We start from the raw sequence: 18,742 nt of genomic DNA on the forward strand, positions 1-18,742 counted from the left end.
TAGTATTACCGGGATTCCGACGAGAAGCTAATTTGACCGCCTATCAAATCGAACTGCAAATAAGATTAAAGTGAAGAAGGACTACGTCCGCCAATTTACTAAATGAAATTGAACAAGGTGAAGCTGGCATATTCCTCACTCAGGAGGTAAAGTGGAGTTTAACGATGTTTCGGAAATAAGGAATGATAGGCATAATCATCAAGAAAGAGCTGAAAGCATTTATATTTTGTATTTTCAGAATTGAGGACATCGTGAGCTTTCACTTTGGGAAGTCTCCTGTGGAAAACTCTGCCCACTGTTGGGCTATGTGGCGCATGAGGATAAGACGGAGTTCTTCACCCACAACTGTTGCGAAGTACACTCATAAACCCAAAAGGTGAGCCACTTTTTATTCTAAGCGAGAATTTGATTTACTGCAAAGAGGTTAGAACCCCTTTCGTCACTGTGGTCAAGGAGGAGGTTTTTGACTTCATTACGGTCTCTTCCTCACAGTAGAAGCGACCAAAAACATTCTCCTACAATCTAAGGACTATGGGTTTGGATTTATAATGCACAAATCTGCCGAACTTTGTCCCGGAAGCACCACAGAAAAAAAATTGATTTTCATGGGGACCATTAACCGACGAGTAGGTGGATATCTTAGGCTCTGCTTACAAAACTTCCTTTGAGTGTCCTTGTTCATTAATACCGCTACTTAGAAGGATAAACCTCCTTCCTGGATAACTAAATACTCTGTATTTATGTCTTCATGTAGACGCTTTTTTAATACAGTAAGAAGAATTAAGTCTCTTTTAGGATGGGTAATATATAAGTTGTGATTAGGAAATTATAGGTAAGTCTGAAATGAGGAAAGTAGGAGCACTCCGGAAGGTACGTAGGTAGGTGAGTGGGAGCACTCCGCGTGGCGATGCTCTCTCACCGCTTCCCTGGGCTCGAGTGGTCAATATCTTGCTGGAGCAGAGGAAAAGGGACTGCAGGATGATTTCTATACAAGTACATGGAGTACTGAGCTCATGCGGAGAGGCCTCAAATGAATTCGCGACTTGAACATGGTGAACATTTTCCGAATTTTTGAGTCTAAATTTTATGTTGACTGTGTTTTATTAAGCCTGTTTGTATTGCGACTGCACAAATCCAAATACGTTAAGGTCAAGGGCTTGTGTGAGAACACAGAAACTCCGCGAAATTTTGGTACTGGGTACTATATAAATATTGATCAAGCGAAAAGTTCTTAATATATTTTCGACCTACAAATCAACGCCGTTAGCATACCCTGATTTTCATTAAATTAGTGGCATTTTATTCGGAAGTTTTTATACATTTTGATGACTATTTCATAGTACTACAATTGAGGAGATCCTCGTTCCTCTTTGGTCAAAAACAGGACTCTTACGATAAATTGTAAGCAATCAAGAAAATTTGTATTTGCCTGAAAATATGAAAAAAAGTTGGTAGCCACCCGGCTTTTCACAAGATATTTTAACGAATAAAAAACATTTATTAAACAGGCACAACCTTACAGAATTTATTTGACTGGTAACGGCTTCCAATTAGCGCTGTGGTCTATTTAATAATCAAAGCGCTTGGTGTCAAGTTTGTACTTTACGGTGGATGCGACAGAAGCTCTCATACAAATTCTCAGAGTTTTTGCCGTGTTGTTCAATATCTGTGTTGCCGCAAATTTTCTTGGCGGAACTAAGACGCTTCCTATATGCCAATTCTCACCACTTCTGGTCGACCGCCTGCTTCAATTTGGTCAGTTGTAGGAGAGTAGATTTTCAAATTTAGCCAGATCAAAGTAACTAATAATGGATATTTCGCTTCCAATCACACCAAACTGAAGGAAAATCTTCTTAGCCGTTTATCCTTGATTGACACTGTTTGGGTTAGTCCAACGCGAATCCGTCACAATCTTTTCACTTTGGACTGTGGATCTAATAGGAGTGAAGTTATGAATTGCAATATTTTTTCAATTTGCTGGTGGATTACAAACAAAAATAATTCTTAAAATGTATTGATTTCGTATAATAACTCAGAAATTAATGCCTTTTTTGGTTGCCTTGAAAATATTGGGTACAAAACATTTGGAAAGAGATGAAATGAATTCAAAATTTTCGATAATTGCTCTTCGACAGGCGTATCACAATTTAAAGGACTAAACCGACCAAACATACATACACACATACATTCATTTGTACAAATGTGTAGCTAAATGTGTATGCAGTACGAGTAAACAACATCCATCTCTCTGCTGGCCATTAAAAGAAAATGAACTCGCATTCAGTGCTGTCGTCGTTGTTTTTACTTCATTTTTAATTCATTAACATGTAAAACAGTCGCAACTATTGAAGGCAGCAATCAAACAAGCCCAGGTACAAATACATACACATGCACATAAATGGGCAATGTCTGTGATATATTGACGATCGAATCCCTGTGGCAATTGTAAGTGTGTATTTGAAATGGGCGGCAAAGCGATTGCATGAAAAGACAAGCGGCACCGGGTGTCATTTCAGCACGAATGGGCAGCAATAATGCGCATTCCGATCGTGGCACGAGCATGCGACATGCGTGCACACACCCATGCGAACATAATTTCAACCCCATGCTTATATTCCAACAACCTGCGCAATACATACAAACACTCAAATGTTCATTTCAGCCTTCATTTGTATACCCGGCAGGGAAAAGCCATACTAGTAGGGAAACATTTTAGTTCAGATAGCGGTATTTAATGGAAGCAGGGTTGGGCATAATGCCATAAAAAATAAATGTAGTAGACAGTGAAAAAAATTATACTACAGCTAAATATTTAGTGGCAGCAAAAATCTTTAGTGAAAATTGAAATTTTTCAGTAACATAACACAGCTTCTTAAAGAACAAAAGTAAGACCAGATGAGCTGAAGCAATATAAAGAAATATTTTCAAAATAAATCATAATTTTTGAGCCGAAACTTCTAGTTATACCGCACGAAAAGTAGGAAAATATAATTAATTTATATATGATTTTTTAGTACCTCGTTTTTAAAATTACCTTCAATGAGATTTTGTTTCGTCGGTCGATTGACAGTTCCAGCAAAGGAAACAACTTCTTTCACTGGGGCAGAGGAAGGAAGAGGTGTGATGCGCGCTAAAAACATTTTTCGTTTCTAATAGAAAAGCGGTGCAAACTATCAAAGCTCCGGCCAAATGTCGTCGATGTTTAGCTGAATAATTTTTGGAAGCAAAAATTCAGACAGCAAGGCTCGATAGTGCTCGCTATTCACCGAGCAGCTCCCTCCTCATTTCGAAAGAAATAAGTATCGATGATGCTGTCAGTGCTCTATGAATTTCGCGTACAGATGTTTTTGTCAAAGCAAATTTCCACAATTTGGAAGCCTTGTTCTGGCATTGAACGCTTTATGATGACTTGCCAAACCTTCTTATTCTTCTTAATTGGCGCGATAACCGCTTACACGCTTTTGATCGAGTTTAACAAAGCGCGCCAGTCATTTCTTTCTCGTGCTAACCGGTACCAGTTGAACACACCAGGTGAAGTCAAGTCCTTCTCCACCTGATCTTTCCAACGCAGAGGAGGCCTTTCTCTTCCTCTGCTACCACCAGCTGGTACCGCATCGAATACTTTCAGAGCCGGAGCGTTTGTATCCATTCGGACGGTATGAGCCAGCCAACGTAGCCGCTGGATCTTTATTCGCTGCGCTGTGTCTATGTCGTCGTAAAGCCCATATGGCTCATTGTTCCATCACCTGCGATATTCGCCGTTGCCAACGTGCAAAGGTAGAAAAATCCTCCGCAGAATATTTCTCTCAAACTCTCCAAGCGTAGCTTCATCGGATGTTGTCATCGTCCACGCTTCTGGGCCATACGTTAAGACGGGTATGATGAGAGCCTTATGAAGTGTTAGTTTTGTTCGTCGAGAGAGGACTTTACTACTCATTTGCCTACTTAGTCCAAAGAAGTACTTGTTGGCAAGAGAGATTCTAGGTTGGATTTCAAAGCTGACATTGTTATAGGTGTTAATGCTGGTTCCGAAGTCCTTTACAACCTCGAAATTATAACTGTCAACATTGACGTGGGTGCCGATACGCGAGTGCGCCGACTGTTTGTTCGATGACAGGAGATACTTCGTTTTGTCCTCGTTCAGCACCAGACCCATTCGCTTTGCCTCTTTATCCAGTTTGGAGAAGGCAGAACTAACAGCGCGGTTGTTAAGCCCGATGATGTCAATATCATCTTGCCAAACCTTACTCAACATAAATTTCATTACAGTTTGCCATTCTTAGCTATCAACCCATAGTTATCGACTTCGATAGTTCTCATGCAGCGAAACAAGCAGCCGATAGAATATCTCGAAATTTAGAGTAAGTCTCTTTAAAACATTTGTTTCAATTCTAAAGAAGCACATCCTTTGAGCTTCTTATTGAAGCAAACAGTTTTTAGTCGTCTGCTTATAATAGGCGTCTGGAAAATGGAAAGTATTTACTAATAATATTTACGAAAATAATAATAAGACGAAATGTAGGGGGCCTAAAACACTACCTTCAGGTACACCGGACGTGGCAATGAACGGTGCAGAAGATTCACCCCCAATTGTACCAAGACAACACCTTTTATTTATACAAGATTTTAACCATAAAAGGAACACCGAGTGAAAACCAAGATAGCCAAAGGTCTCGGAGAAATCAGCGTAGATATATTTGAACCTTTTACTCCTTTATGGAACAGAGGGCCTCTAATGAGAAGGATATGCGTAAAACACAACCACTACTTTTAAACTGTCAACCTCACCTGCACTTGGTGTACCCTGCTAAAACAAGATAGGCTCTGTTGACCGAGAAAAGGCGGTTTAACCTATAAACATTCAGAGGAAATGCTGAACCAAAGCCTGTCTGAGGGTGCAGCTGGCAGTCCCAGCACTTAGACTCGGGTGCGGTAGGCCAATAACCTGTCCACTCAATGTTATTGCAACCTCAATCAGCGTAGATGCAATGAACTTAAAGTCCAAATAAAAACTATTCAATAAAATATTCATTGACAATCGCTAGCTAGGAAAAAGTGGACCTACCTGTTATAAAACCATGCTGGTTGGACGAAATTAAACTTTTCGTGGCAAAGAATAATTTTTCTTCAATAATTGCACCGATTAATTTAGATAACAAGAGCTTAATTTGGCATACTTCAGATGGAATCTAAGTGAGCCAATTCCATACGACACAGAGCCACTTGCGGCCCACTGCGAGCCACAATTAACAGATAAGGTCATCCCGCACAATAAGATAAATCAAACGAGGCAAGAAGCTGTGCGAAAATACGTCTATACTCGCCACGAGTATTTAGTTTTTTCGCACATTATTCTTATTGCCACTTTTAAAGATTGGAGTAACTATTCCATATTTCCAGTTATCAATGAAGATTCCGGCTGTATCAAAAATTTTCTTCAAAGCTGTAGAAAATTGTGAGCTAAAATTTTTAGCAAAAATGAGTTGGAAGAGGATTTTGAGAAAAGTAAATAAATTCTAATAATTTAACCAATCCAGTATCCCATAGAAATTCGTATACAATTCAAGTCGAAGAAAGTGACTCATTTTTATATTTCTACAGCTTATGATGATGCTCAACATTCGGGAGTGCATAGGTTTGAGTCTCCGTGCATGAAACACCAAAATTTAGAAAAAGTGGTTTCTAATAGCGGTCGCCGAAGCCGAATGGGTTGGTGCGTGATTACCATTCGGAATTCACAGAGAGAACGTTGGTTCGAATCTCGGTGAAACACCAAAATTAAGAAAAACATTTTTCTAATAGCGGTCACCCCTCGGCAGGCAATGGCAAACCTCCGAGTGTATTTCTGCCATGAAAAAGCTCCTCATAAAAATATCTGCCAGTCGGAGTCGGCTTGAAACTGTAGGTCCCTCCATTTGTGGAACAACGTCAAGACGCACTCCACAAATGGGAGGAGGAGCTCGGCCAAACACCCAAAAAGGGTGTACGCGCCAATTATATATATATATATAATAGCGGTCGCCTCTCAACAGGTCACATCTCCGAGTGTATTTCTGCTATGAAAAGCCCCTCTTAAAAAGGGATTTGCCGCTTAGGACTCGGCTTAAAACTGTAGTTCCCTACATTTGTGAAACGGCATAAAGGCTCACGCCTCAAAAAGGAGGAGGAGCTCGGTCAAATACCTAGGAGAAGAGTACGCGCCAATTATTTATTTATTTATTTTTGGATGATAATAATCGTTCCAATACAAATATAGATGAGTCTCTCGAGGCAAATAAAAATTCATCTGCGCATATAGCAGAACGCTCATTTAGAAAGAAAAACTTTGATTAGTACGTCGAACATAGACCGCGCATAGCATTTGAGGAGCTACTTTCTATTTAAAAACGAAATTTGGATGTTTCGAGATATCTGGAAACAAATTTTGCTAAAAGAACAAGAGGAAATATTGAAAATTCTACGCCAGGGCTATATTGCAAGGTTTAGTTAAAGCTAGTTTTTCTCTGAATAATACAGAAGACTAAATTAAGATGAATGAAAAGGTGGTGCCAGAAAGCCTTACTAGGATGGAAGTAAAGGGTGGTTAAATTTCAAGGGCCGATATTGAATGTGAACCACACCTAAACGTTAGGCTCCTTTTTCATTTGATTTTTCATTTTCAATTTCAGACTAATTCAATTTGAACCATGGAAAGATACACAATCGAGCAACGCGTTAAAGTTATTCAGGCTTATTATGAAAACGGGCGTTCAAATCAAAATGCTTATCGAAGAAAATCATCTTCAGTGATGAGGCATATTTTCACCTCAGTGGACTCGTCAATAAGCAGAATTGCCGCATTTGGGCGAATGATAATCCAAGAGTGATTGCCGAAAAACCAATGCGCCTACAAAGAGTGACTGTTTGGTGCGGTTTATGGGCCGGCGGCATCATTGGGCCGTATTTTTTGCAAAATGAGGTCGGTCAGGCAGTTACTGTGAATAGTGTTCGCTATCGTGAGATGATAATGAACTTTTTATGGCCCGAATTGGAAGGTATGGATGTGGACGTTGTGTGGTTACAACAGGACGGTGCCACTTGTCACACAGCTAACCGCAATGGTTCTTTTGCCCGAACAATTTGATGGCCGAATAATCTCACGTCGCGGCGATGTCAATTGGCTGCCAAGATCATGTGACACCGTTGGACTTCTTTCTTTGGGGTTATTTGAAAGAAAAGATATACGTCGATAAGCCAGCAACAATTCAAGAGCTAAAGGATGAGATAAATCGGCACATTAATGGCATAGAACCTCAATTATGCTTCAGCGTCATCGAAAATTTGGACCATCGGATAGAGGTGTGCCGCCGAGACCGCAGCGGCCATTTGGCCAATATTTTGTTCCATACGTAAGTGAGCCATACCAATATTATCATAATGAGGAGAAATAATAATAATTTCCTAAAAAAAATAGTATTTTATTCAAAATCAATACCGGCCCTTAAAACTTAACCACCCTTTACCTTCCATCACAAAAAACAAATAACTGCAGAGTGTGAAGTATAAAGTTTATCTCTAACAAATTTCTGCAATAAGGAGTCTGCTTCAGCATTCTATCAGCAAAAAACTGAAAAGCGTGTTTGGCGACAATATAGTAATGGGGTACATTACACATAACACAAAAATGTTATTTTCTGAGTATTTTACTTCATAACTAACCCAACTTTTTCTCGACTGGGTACATATGTATGTATGCCTGCACGTACTTTGCCTATTCCAACATGCAGGTATGTGTGTATGTTTGTGACAGGACATGCCATATTCATGCATTTATTTATTTAAGCCGCCACCATGGCAACAACAGTAATAACAAAGCACTAAAAGAATTGACTAAACTCGCAGTTACTTTAAGCAATGCGGCACCGTCAGGGTGGGTTGGCCGCCCGGCTAAGAGACAAATCGCAGAAGGCAGGCAGGCAGTTAGATGGTGGTGGGCATGCGAATGCGAACACTTAGCATAACACGAATATGCTCCACTTATTGCCATATTAAAATTCATATAAATATGTGCACATATGTGTGTGTGCGTACTGATTGATTGACGGATTGATTGTTTGGCTGAGTGGCTGAATAGCAGGTTGACATTTATGTCCTTTTTTCTGTTCTAATAATGTCTAATGCAGTCATTCCAGTCCTTCAAGCGAAATTTACTTTTAGTTTTTGTTAAAAATACATTTGATTGTAGATACGATTATTAGACATATTGCTTTTTTTTAGCAGGTCAATCAAATATGGCAAAATACTGAGAAAGGTTCTTTAGTGCACATGTCAAATAATAGATTTTATTTATTTATTTCGTATTTTAAGAAAGAAAAAAGAAAGTGGCGGTTCTTTGACACAGCATTAAATTGTTTCTTTTTGTTTTGGTTTTTATGGGAATTGATGATTGAGGACGAAACTAGACTAGGAAGTAACTGTGGAAGCACATATGGGAATCCTCGATCTCTTACAGGATTGCAAAAATAATGCTAAGAAGTTGCAACACAAAACAGCCAACTTTATTTTGTCACTCCCAAGCAAGGAATGTAAACTATTGGTGGGAGTACTGACGGGACATTGTCTCACTTTATATCACGCAGCCAAAATGAGATTGGTCCAGAACGACGTTATGCGAAAAAGACCCCTCCCGTACGTTAGAACACCTTCTTTGCCACTTTGCACTGGTCTAAGCAAAACTCTCTACAACTGGCTGGGGTCGGTATACTTTTCATCTCTGAAGGATTGCTTACAAAAGTTTAAACTGTCTATTAAAACTCGTGAAGACATGTATCACGAAATATTAAACATACCTATGTAACCACCAACAACACTGGTCACACTACGGACTCTTGAGGTCTATTTGAGTTCTATTCAGATCAGCCAGATATACCTAACCTAACCTTAATGATGCGTGACTGGACCAACTCCTGTAATTTCTAATTTATGCTGAACCAAATGAATTATACACACATCCTCCGTTCGACACCTTTTTTAAAACCTTCGGCTGGTCACCCGGGCTTGGCACTTTTTCGTCCTATGCGAGGATTTTTTTTAAAGGGTGTATAAATGAATCGTTAGAGTTTATAATTTAAGTCATTAGCTATAAAAAATATGTTAAATAATTAAATTAAAAAATACACTTATATATGGTGGCGCAAAATTAATCATCCAATTTATTTTTTGTAATCACTTTCTTACTAAATAATAAATAATGATGGAAATCTTGATTTTGACTTTTACGCGCTCCATTGCTTGTTTGTTATGTACTGCAGCTGCCTAATTTACAAGTGTTAAATATAATTGACGTAGGACGCTTTTTGCAAAAATTATAAATTTTCCCATAGAGTGATTAATTTTGCGCCACCATGCGTAATATTTTATATAAGGTTGTCAAAAAAAGTCTTGCGGTATTTTTATTGAATTTTCAATTGTTCATAAAATTGGTTATAATAATGCGATTTAAGTCAAATATGCGCCGTTTTGTTCGATGACGAGTTCCCAACGAGATGCCAACTTCATAATGCCCCTCTTATAGAGGCTCGCTTCCCTATTGTCAAAAAACTCGGAGAGCCATTTTTCACAGGACTCTCTTGTGGACAACTTCCGACTACCAAGCTCGTTCGCCATGGACAGAAATAGGTGGTAATCACTTGGTGCGAGATCCGGACTATACGGTGGATGCAAAAGAACCTCCCATCCGAGCTCCCGGATCTTCTGGCGCGTCACCAAAGATGTGTGTGGCCTGGCGTTGTCCTGATGGAAGACAATTCGGCCTCTGTTGATCAAAGATGGGCTCTTCTGCATGAGTGCTGCATTCAAGCGGTCCAGTTGTTGGCAGTACAGGTCCGAATTGAGCGTTTGGCCATAGGGGAGCAGCTCATAGTGGATGATTCCCTGCCAATCCCCCCACACACAGAAGCACCTTCCTGGCCGTCAATCCAGGCTTGGCCACCGTCTGGGCAGCTTCACCGCTTTTCGACCACGACCGTTTGCGCTTCACGTTGTCGTAAGTGACCCACTTTTCATCGCCAGTCACCATCCGCTTGAAAATCGGGTCGATTTTGTTGCGATTCAGAAGCGATTCGCATGCACCCATACGGGCAAAAATGTTTTTTTGCGTCAAGTCGTGGGGCACCCATACATCGAGCTTCTTTTTGAATCCAAGCTTCTTCAAATGGTTTATAACGGTTTGATGACTCATACCCAGCTCTTGGCCGATGCTACGGCTGCTACTATGCCGGTCTCTTTCGATCAATTCAGCGATTTTATCGCAATTTTTGACGACAGGCCTTCCGGACCGTGGCGCATCTTCGATCACCTCTGCACCAGAACGAAAACGTTGAAACCATCGTTGTGCGGTGGAAATGGAAAATGTATCGGGTCCATAAACTGCACAAATTTTATTGGCAGCATGAGATGCATTTTTGCCTTTATCGTAGTAGTACTGTAAAATATGCCGTATTTTCTCTTTATTTTGCTCCACGTTTGGGACGCTTTAACTCACGAACGACTAAAAGCAAACAACAATTAATCAAACACGTGTTAGCACGTGAGAAGAGCTTTCCAAAAAGCTCTAGCGTGAACCGATGCGACGAATACAACTAGAACTACGCGCTTGCAAAGACAAGCTTGCGGAAATACCGCAAGACTTTTTTGACAACCTTATATATTCAGCTAAAATTTTAAATATATTGGCCACGATTTCTACCAGTTATGACCCCGACTTGAAAAACGTAAGTTCGAGAAAAACGGATTGGAAATTTTTGGCATTTGGCATCAGACTGAGAGAAAACGCGGCTTATTTGAAAGTATTGGATTAAAAAAAAAAGTTTTTAAATTTACCTCTCCAAATTTGGGCCAGTTGAGAGCCAGTTGATGGGTCTAGGAGGTTCGGATGATGTTTGATCACATATCCAGTCAGGATTTTCCCAAATATTAATTCACTGTCATTACCCAATGGAGTATTAAGTAAGAATCTGTTAATACTCCAAAATCCAAAAATATCTTTCAAATAAAAGAATTTAAAAAATGAGCTAACAATAAAACCCCCCCAAATTCGAATATCCATGGAAAATTAAACGATGTCCAATTCAATTTGCTCTAAGATCCAAATTTTGTGTAAAATTCTCAGCAAGGTGATGCATCAAGTGTTGAGTTTTTTAGATCAATAGAGAATCAGAAATATATTTTCACCAGAGCATCGTCCATAACGAAGCGCTTTGCATGTATTATCACTTCGGAATGCGGACTGGAACGTAGAAATGCAGCAGCGTGGTTCTCTGGAATGATCGCAGTGCCTTCTCATCTTTGTTCGATATCTTTCACATTTCTGTATTAAAAAAAAAATAGGCGCATAGTTTTTGTGCATCGCAAAAGGCACCTGTTTGTCAATTTTCTGACAAGCCCAATCTCAGAAATAAAAATCACCTGCTGGCAAGATTTCTTATTCGTTTAAGGCGGGAATTGTTTGTGTTTTTTACACATAAAGACAGGCAAAGCGTTGACGATTGATGAGACAAAAACAAAATAATCATTTAAAACATTCTCAGACCAACCATGAGTGGAATGAGAAGTTATCTGGCGATTTTAGAACTGCTTTGCTGTCAGAGAGTATGTTGATATTGGCACCATGCGTGCCTCTACGAAGACATTCCCTGGCACATAGCTCTCCTATTCTCGTTTTCTTTCCATCTTGTCATAGACCGTCAGACGCGGAGAGCTCAGGATTGAACCCAGAATTCTTGCATGCCCCGTAAGATTAATGCGCTTTGGAATTAGTCTTCTTAGTGTTGCTTATAAGGTTTTAATGCCCATTAATAAACCGATTTGAATGTATAAGCAGCGCAGGTTACGGCAAACCGTGGAAAGGAGCTAAAGTAAAAGAAGCTTCATACGTCATGTCGTTGTAGACGCGGGGGTTTTTTTATCTCCCAATGCCTGAATTTGATGTTCCAGCAAAAGTATACGTTCAGTCCAAACTGGATGACTCGATCGTATTTTGATTTATTGAATCTCATCGATATTAACAGCCTGGATAGAACTAAGGGTAAACGAAGAATAAATGAAGAACCTCTGTAATTAAGTAAAGAGATAGTGCACTCGAGCGTTGCCTTTAAAGCCACTGTTGACAGCTGTCATTTTACTTAGCAAACCACATTGAAACCCATAACCATAACTAAACTATACTGCGCCTGTCTGGTCACCTGGAACCAGTGATTCGCAGTGGGCGAAACTACAGACCTGCCAAAATACTGCCATAAGGACTGCGACAGGATGTCTTCTGATGTCCCCACTACAATATCTTCATGACGAGGCCCATATGCTACCTGTGAAGGAGCATAATAAACTGCTCAGCAAACAGTCCCTGCTAGGGTGTTACCGCAGGTCTCCTGCTTGAGTCTGAACTACCTCCCAGGCATGTCAAGAGGTTAATGTTAATTACGCAGACGAGATCCGACAACTATTGGATCGGCGGTGTACAGACAGACAATCAACGACATTCATCGGGAGACTCTTACCATCTTCTTAAGCTCCCGACCCCCGAATGCCGTCATCGGAGTCCAGCCACCATCCATTGCAAACGAAGAGCTCCAACTTCCCCGAGAGTCCCGCGTAACCTTGGCACAACTACGTACTGGATCCTGAAGCAGGTTAAACTCCTAATTTTGCAGAATCGACCCCCACATACTAAACATATGTCCGGCATGTGAAGGCAGTTGAAGGTACCCTGTACGGAACTGACCACCTTTTCACATACCCCATCAAACCCACTCATCTAGCACTCCTCTCCCTCTGGACCCAACCTTCCGAAACAGCAAGTTTTCTGGACCTACCGTTAAATTAGCCAGACGAAGACGACCGGTGATTACACTACACTGGCAGGGCAAAGTTACTGATACAACAATAACACACTACTCAAATCTCTCACCAGCAGTTAAGGCGACTCTTTTAGAGTTTTAGAGAAAGGTTCTACAAAAGTTTTATGGAATCTTTGGTGAAACGATAAGCTACAAATAGGCTTCATAGCGGTATAAACATAGTGCAGGAAGTAAGGAACCGGCGACTATACTGGCAAGAGCATATCGTGACAACAGATTCGGAATCAACCGTTGGTGCATAAAAACAACTTCTCTATTGGCTACACCAGGTGGAAAAAGGACTTAAAAATACTCGGAGCGCTTCGTTGAATGCAACCAAAATCGGTGTAGATTTCAGTCAAGAGTATATAGTAGGTGGACCCTATACTTACATAAATACGGTTAATGTATGTGTGAAACGTTGTACCTGTGGCAGCGTTTACCTCAATAAAAATCGATATTTTGTTTAATGACTCTGCCGGCGTCGACGTCGAAAGAAAGATGTTAAGAAGGACGTAAACGACCAACCAGCACGAACACTAAGCACATAAAAGAAAACGAAAAAATTTAGTTAACGATACAGCCGAATACGAATACTCGGAAAATTTTGTTGAATGCATGCGAGTCCTAGCATTTTAGTGCTGCAGCTTTTGTGGATATGGACGCAAATGCGCCAGCTGCACGTAATCTAATATGCGGCACGCTTTTTATGCTTGGCAAGGGAAGGTGCATAATGGCTCAAAGCGAGAGGTGGTATATTTTATGCATATATATGTATGTGTGTGTATGCATGTATTTGTGTGCAGTTTGTGGATCGATAAACTCATAGCTGTGCAAGACGGCTTTTATGACACCACTTCACGTCTTTGGACAAATGTGGGCGACAAAGTTTTCGTTCTGCGTTTAAATGATGCAACCGTGCAATTTTCACAATAAGCGATTCACATTTGCTTACCAATAACTGTGCTATCAAACAAGAAATGACACTTTTATATGTTCTTCAATCTGCCACAAGCGAATTTTTATGTTTGCAAGAATTAATCAGCAAGGAGCAGAAATATCAATGGCAAGTGACGTATTATGAAAATAATAAATTTAAAATCCGAAAATATTAGTTTGCATAAAATGCAGACAATTCTTCTATTCAGGTGTGCTATCATGCATTTAGTTCGTGACCTCCCTCCAGCAACTAACCGATTGAATTCATAAAAAGTGATGAAATTTTTTGCATTGCGCAATGACAAATAGTTTTAACTCGCGTTAGAGCAACACAAAGTTTTGCTCATTTGCAATACATTTACATTTGCATTTACATGCACAGTTGCGCTACCAAAAGCGTCCCAGCTCATCTGTCAAAGTGATATCTCAGGGGACTAAAGCAACAACACATTCATTAGGGAAAATGTGCTGTGACATACTAGAAATTTCAGAAAGTTTGCACTACTTTTTTATGTTTGTTAATGCCAGTCTTCCTGCCCATGCACCACTGGCATGTGCAAGTATTTGTTGGGGCTGTGAGAGGACCTAAAAAATTACTACATAAACAGGCAGGCTCTACAATTCACTCCAACATTCGATGCCTTGTGCAGAAAAGGTTTAAGAAATTCCACTTGTACTGACAGGTGGTAGATTAAACTGCTGTAAGCTGTTTCTATTATTTAATACTAGTGCAAGGAGGTGCAAAATTAATCACCCAATTTTGTTCCTGGATAACTTACTTAAATAGGTAAGAACTTAAGGGAAGAAAATCCATCTGGAGCCATTCAGAGCTGCTGATGCAGTGAAGGAGAGAAAAGAGATCTAGGCTGGAAAACTGCCTCAGGCTATCCGCAAAACGCACACTAAGAAACCTCGAGCGACTAGCCGCCAGACGCGGACATTTGCAAAGAAAGTGTTCCATAGTCTCTTTCTCTTCCGGATCCCCACATCTTTTGTAGTGGTGGTTGTACGGAAGTCTAAGCTGGTTCGCATGAGTTCCGATCATCCAGTGAGCCGATGACCACCGCTATGAGTTTGGAAATTGAATGGCGGGGGATGCCCAGCACTGTAAGCGTGCTGCTTCTGTCGTACTGAAACCTACTGTTTTTGGAATAGCTCACGATAAGATAGAACTCCATCCGTCTGGTGCTGTTTTAAGATAGAAATTGTGCAAGTTTCCTTTAACAACAGTCAAAGGGAAACCGATGTCTGAGATGTCCTTATCTGATCTGAAACCGGTTCTATCGATCACTTTCTGGCAAGCTCATCCGCAAATTTACTTCCTTCCACGTTCCTATGCCGGGGAAACCAGAAAAGAGAAATGTTTTTTGCACGTTCTAGACGTTTGATCTCCTCCTTAGGGGAGTTGACCCGAAGTAAGCTGCTACACGGCGACGACAGGGCCTTTATCGGGGCGTGAAAGATATTTATGTCTCCCTTCCAACAGCAATCCTTAAGCATTTTGTATGCCTGCGGGATCGCGAAGACCTCTGTTTAAGGAACCCTACTCATTTTCGGGAGCTTAAAGGTGATTGAAATATTCGCTGATTTGGAAAAAAACACTAATCCATTTTGGATTCGTCGGTGAAAAAAGGTGCAGGTGCTATGGTTGTGCAGACTATTCCCACTTTCCAACCCGGCTTGTTGGGAAAGATAGCCCTGGCACAACCCCCAAAACCTAGTTTGCGAATGAAGATATCTGGTGAAATACAGAGAAGGAAGGTGAAATCTGCTCAAAATGCTACCATGTTCTACAGGAGACCTATATATATATATATATATAATTGGCGCGTACACCCTTCTTGGGTATTTGACCGAGCTCCTCCTCCTATTTGTGGTGTGCGTCTTGAATATGTAAATAAAAATGATTTTGAGAGACGGAAATCTTTATTTTGATTTTCAAGCGCTTATATTATAAGTCTTCCAACAGGGTGATTAATTTTGCGCCACGTGCTATAAATGCATTTTTTTCGGAAATTTTTATAATCGTGAATATAACGATTTTTTTTATATGAGTAAATGGTTTGAAATTTTGTAGAAGATTTGTTGAATTTTTTTAAACTTTGTACAAAGTGTAGATGAGTTTTTTGTAGTAGAAAAAAATTCCATCAAGAAAATTTTCTGAGAGGAAAATTGTTAAAGTGAGTGAGAATTATTGATGAAATAGATTTTATTTCGGAAAATTAAAGTCAATCAAGGTAAATGTATGTTTTGATATAAATTAAAACGTTTTAGTTTTGAAAAAATTCGCGAATAGCGGTAGGTGATATAAACACAAGATAAAATGAATCATATAATTCGAATTACACTTCATTGCACAGCAGCACAGTTTTGTTTAATAAATTTACCCAACATTTATTTCCCGTTCGTACGCCACCAGCTCACTACTCCATAACCCATAAATGTATGTGTGTATGGGTGTATGCAGCCGCGCATGTATCTATAAGTGCGTTGTATGTCCTTTTAGTGGCGCACCCAAACGAGACGTGGTAATAATACGCTTTCCACGGTAGGCGCTATTAAAACTTTCATACATGCGATTAAAATGTCATAAAGGCAACAAAATGCAACGTCACCCATTTGCGCGTACCCTGCGGGATATATATAAGCGGAGCTATTGAAGCAAGTTTATGGTTCAGAACTCGAACTTTTTCCCCATTTGAAGATCATTTCGGTACAGTAATTAAATTACGAGTAGTTTTCTCCAAATCTATTGCTCGTCAACAATTTTAGCGAACTAAGTTTTGAAAAAGTAGTGATTTTCAGTAAAACGAGTTCATATTCAAATGTCAAATGGGGAAAATTAAAAAAAAAAAAAGAAACTAACTAAGTTAATTAAAACAAATTAATTTTTTTTTTTCTAATTTTCGTTCTACGAAAATTCTTAAAAATTAAAAAAAACTTAATTAACATAATTAAAATTTTTTTTAATTAACTTAAATAAAAAAAAATTTTAGTTAAAAAAAAAAAATAAAAAAAGTGTTGAAAAACTTGTGACTTTCAGTAAAAAGAGTTCATATTCAAATGTCAAATGGTGAAAAATTTAAAAAAAATTAAATTAAGTTAATAAAAAAAATGGTTTAGTGAATCAAAAAAAAAAATATGTTTTACATTTTAAAATTTTTAATTTTTTTAAAAACAAATTGTTTAATTAACTTAATTATTTTTTTTTTTAATTTTTCACTATTTGACATTTGAATATAAATTCTTTTTACTGAAAGTCAACAATTTTTACCACATTTTTTTTAATAATTTTTTACTAATAAAAAAAAAAAAAATTTTTTTATAATTTTTTATTAATAATTTTATTAATTTTTTTTTTTAATTAAGTTAATTAAATTTTTATTTTTGTTTTTTAAGAATTTTCGCATGTCGAAATCTATATGTATTCCGCGTTTAACTCTGCTATACAAAACTATGTTAATTGTCTTTTTGAGTTATTTAATTTTTTATTAGTTCTGAAGTTGAGAAATGAAATGTCCAGGAGGCAAAAATCAATATTTTCGACACCTGCACTTCTTTGCTTTTCATCGAAGCAATCCAAATGTTCCTAGCTGTGTATGCAAAAAGTGTCATAGGCGAGTCTACAACACGGAAATGGGTTGCAAAATTCAAAAAGGGCGACTTTGATGTTGATGACACGTCCCGCAACGGTAGGCCTTCTGAATTCGATGAAGAATACGCTCAAATCACTTTTCATGGAGAACGGTCGCCAAACCAGTCGTGAATTGGCCAAGAAAATGAACTGCGATCATAAAATGATTCTCAATCACCGTCATTCAATGGGATTTACCAAAAAATTGGGAGCCTGAGTGCCTCACGAGCTCAGCGAACAACGCGAAGAAAGTCGCCTTCAAATTGCTTCTCAACATCTCGCCCACCATCGAGCAACGCGCGGTCATAAACAACGCTTTTTGTACCGAATCGTCACGGGGGATGAGAAATAGTGCCTATACATCATTGTGGAGCAAAAAAAGGGGTGAATGGCTCCAGGAGATGAACCAAAGCCGAGAGTCAAGCCGGATCTTCATCCAAAGAAGATCATGATATGCCTTTAGTGGGACTGGAAGGGCATGGTGTAATGGGAAATGCTCAAAAAGAATGTCTCGGCCAACTAGGAGCTCTACGTTGCCCAGCTACACCGCGTGAATGAGGCTGTTCGACTGAAAAGACCTGATCGACATGGTCAAAGCATAAACCTTCACGACAATACCAGGCTCCATGTCACTCAAGTTGTCAAAGCCGCACTCCAAGTGCTCGAAGCTTCCGCCATATTCTCCGGACCTTGCACCGACCGATTATCATCTTTTAAGCTCCTTGTCCAACCATATGAAGGTCGTTACCTTTGATAACAAAGAGGTACTTAAAAACTATCTCAACAGCTTCTTTGACACCAGAGCAGGCGATTTTTGATGGCACGACATCAACAAATTGGTCAAGAGGTGGAAGGAGGTTGTAGACGGCAACGGTGAACATTAGGGCGGGTCGATTTAAAAATCGCTCATTGCTCTGTGCAAATCGTATTCTAGGGATCAAAATAAGAAGTTTTTCTGAAGGAACCATACCTCTTAAACGAATTCTGATGTCCCCCCATTTGGGTCGAACGAAAAATCCCACTTTGACCCATTTAGAGTGCTCCAATCGAGTCCAAATGTATGACCGACCCCGACTAACTTTGGTCGGCCGATCCACCCATGCCAGTGGCACACCCCTGGAACTCCCCTGGGTGGTTCCCCATACAATCATTTCAAAATATCACCATTTTTGGCCTTTACATGAGAAAATAAACTAAAAAGTTCGACCCAAATTGGGGGACATCAGAATTCGTTTTAGAGGTATGGTTTCTTCGGCAAAGTTTCTTATTTTGATCCCTAGAATATGATTTTCAC

This window comes from Anastrepha ludens, chromosome 2, assembly GCF_028408465.1.
Source record: "Anastrepha ludens isolate Willacy chromosome 2, idAnaLude1.1, whole genome shotgun sequence".
NCBI lineage: Eukaryota > Metazoa > Arthropoda > Insecta > Diptera > Tephritidae > Anastrepha > Anastrepha ludens.